Source organism: Octodon degus, unplaced genomic scaffold, assembly GCF_000260255.1.
Source record: "Octodon degus isolate 3935 unplaced genomic scaffold, OctDeg1.0 scaffold00350, whole genome shotgun sequence".
NCBI lineage: Eukaryota > Metazoa > Chordata > Mammalia > Rodentia > Octodontidae > Octodon > Octodon degus.
The window spans coordinates 66,029-68,707 of NW_004524926.1; the positions used below are offsets into that span (position 1 = coordinate 66,029).

Consider the following 2,679-nt stretch of genomic DNA (forward strand, 5'->3'; position numbering starts at 1 on the left):
ACAGTGAGGATACATAAGTAATGAATAGGCTAAGCAAGCAGTCTCTTTCTACATTATGGCCTCAATTTGGAAGAAAATCACACAATGGCCCATAATTCTTCCATTTGCCATTGGCCACATCTTTGCCATGTCTGAGAACCACAAAGGGCAACACTGCACAACTCTGTGATAGGAACAGCCCTTCAACAATGGTTGCTGCATCTTTGAGCAACAACCCAGCTCCACAGCATGTTGAGAATTTATTGTCCATCTTCTGGGATTGTGGGAAAGCACAGGACACATTCTCCAGTGCTGGCAAACTCCTCTGGCTGTTGCAAAAAGAATAAAATGGCATAAATCATCAAGTACAGATGTGAGGAGAAAAATTAGGAGGCCATTTCTGTTTTGCTAGCAGGTCAAAGACAGCACTTTAAACTAGGGTCAGGCAGTGGCCATGAAGAAAAGCCAGAGGACACAAAGGTTGAAGGATACAGCAACAAGCAGTAAGAAGCAGGTGAGGGACCATATGGCAGGCTGGCAGGAGAAATGGAGCAGACATGGTTCCTGGTGCTAGGTCCAGGCTTCTGTGAGATGCAGCGACTCTGTTCTCCATGTTTCTGTTCCTTATGTTCTCCTAATAAGTGTCCCATTTTGATTAGAGAAAAAGATAAAGCACACACTAAATTAGGTAGGAATAGTGAGTGGATACAATGCAGAGCAGGTGAGTGAACTGAAAAATGAGTGACAGAGTGACAAAGTGACCAGGGAAATTAATTCATGTCCCCAATTGTTCAAATATGAAGAGAAATGGGGCTCAATAAGAAGAGAATTGGAGAGGGACGGCGGCAGAGCCGGTCTGACTGCACTGGGAACTTCTGGGCGGGCACTGCGCTGCCGCTGCGCGGACCCCTCTGGCCTTCTCACCGGACCACATCCCCTGCGTGTGCGAGGCGTTGCAGGAGGGGGGCAACCTGGATCGCCTGGCCCGGTTCTTGTGGTCCCTGCCCCAGAGCGACGTGCTACGTGGCAACGAGAGCCTGCTGAAGGCGTGGGCGCTCGTGGCCTTCCACCAGGGCATCTACCCCGAGCTGTACAGCATCCTCGAGAGCCACAGCTTTGAGTCGGTCAACCACCCGCTGCTGCAGCAGCTCTGGTACAAGGCGCGCTACACCGAGGCCGAGCGCGGTGGATGGAGCGCTGCCCCGCCCCATCTGGGACCGCGAGGAGAAGGTGTATTGTTTCAAGGGGAAGTCGCACAATGCGCTCAAGGAGCTCTACAAACAGAATCGCTACCCTTCGCCCACCGAGAAGCGGCACCTGGCCAAGATCACCGGCCTGTCCCTCAACCAGGTCAGCAACTGATGCAAGAACCGCCGGCAGCGCAACCGGAACCCCTCGGAGACCCAGTCCAAAAGTGAGTCAGATGGCAATCCCAGCACTGAAGATGAATCCAGCAAGGGACACGAGGATTTGTCTCCTCACCCACTCTCCGGCTCATCTGACAGCGTCACCAATCTCAGCCTTTCCAGCCACATGGAGCCAGTGTATATGCCGCAAATTGGAAATACTAAGATACCGTTAAGCTCTTCCGGAGTTCTGTTAAATGGAAGCTTGGTTCCTGCAAGTACTTCGCCCGTCTTCCTTAATGGTAATTCTTTTATTCAGGGACCCAATGGAGTTATCCTTAATGGATTAAATGTAGGAAATGCGCAGACAGTGTCACTGACTCCACCAAAAATGTCTTCCAACATTGTGAGCAATGGCGTAGCCATGACTGACATCCTGGGGTCTGCCTCCCAGGATGTGAAGGAATTCAAGGTCCTGCAGAGTTCTACTGCTAACTCAGCAGCCACCACCTCCTGCAGCCCCAGTGTGTCATTCCCAGGACTGATACCCAGCACTGAAGTGAAAAGAGAAGGCATTCAAACGGTGGCTTCCCAGGATGGAGGCCCTGTAGTGACTTTTACTACACCAGTGCAAATTAACCAGTATGGCATTGTCCAGACCCCTAATTCTGGAGCAAATGGCCAGTTCCTTAATGGGAGCATTGGATTCTCTCCACTGCAGCTGCCTCCTGTCTCAGTGGCAGCGTCACAAGGTAATATTTCAGTAAATTCAAGCACTTCAGATGGGAGCACATTTACAAGTGAGTCTGCCACAATCCAGCAAGGAAAGGTGTTCTTGAACTCTCTTGCTCCCAATGCAGTGGTATATACTGTTCCTAATTCAGGCCAGACTGTAGGATCTGTGAAACAGGAGGGCTTGGAAAGGAGCCTGGTGTTTTCTCAGTTGATGCCTATCAATCAGAATGCACAAGTAAATGCAAACCTGTCTTCTAAAAATATTCCAGGGAGTGGCCTCCATCCACTGGCCCCCTCATTAGTTAATGTATCCCCAACTCACAGTTTTTCCCTGACTCCCTCTACTCTGCTAAATCCCACTGAGCTAAACCATGACATTGGGACCCAGTCCTAGCCCAGGCCCGGTGAGTTTGCGGAGAGTTTCCTGCTACCCTGCACCGGCGGGACCAGTCCCAGCCCAGGCGCAGCGTGGGCCAGACCCTCTCCCAGACCCTTGGGCCGCCCCACACCACTCTGCCGTACCTCCCCACCCCTCCTGGCGAGTAGGAAATTCTGCCGACTTCCGGGAACTCCCAGACCCAGTCCTAGCCCTGGTCCGCAGCAGGAAGGAGCTGAGCAC

At 51.8% G+C, this 2,679-nt stretch overlaps 1 pseudogene; it reads left to right on the forward strand.

The window, feature by feature from the left end:
- Positions 1–433: 433 nt before the first annotated feature.
- The window catches only part of LOC101587308, a 10,584-nt pseudogene continuing 8,338 nt past the window's right edge, over positions 434–2,679 (forward strand).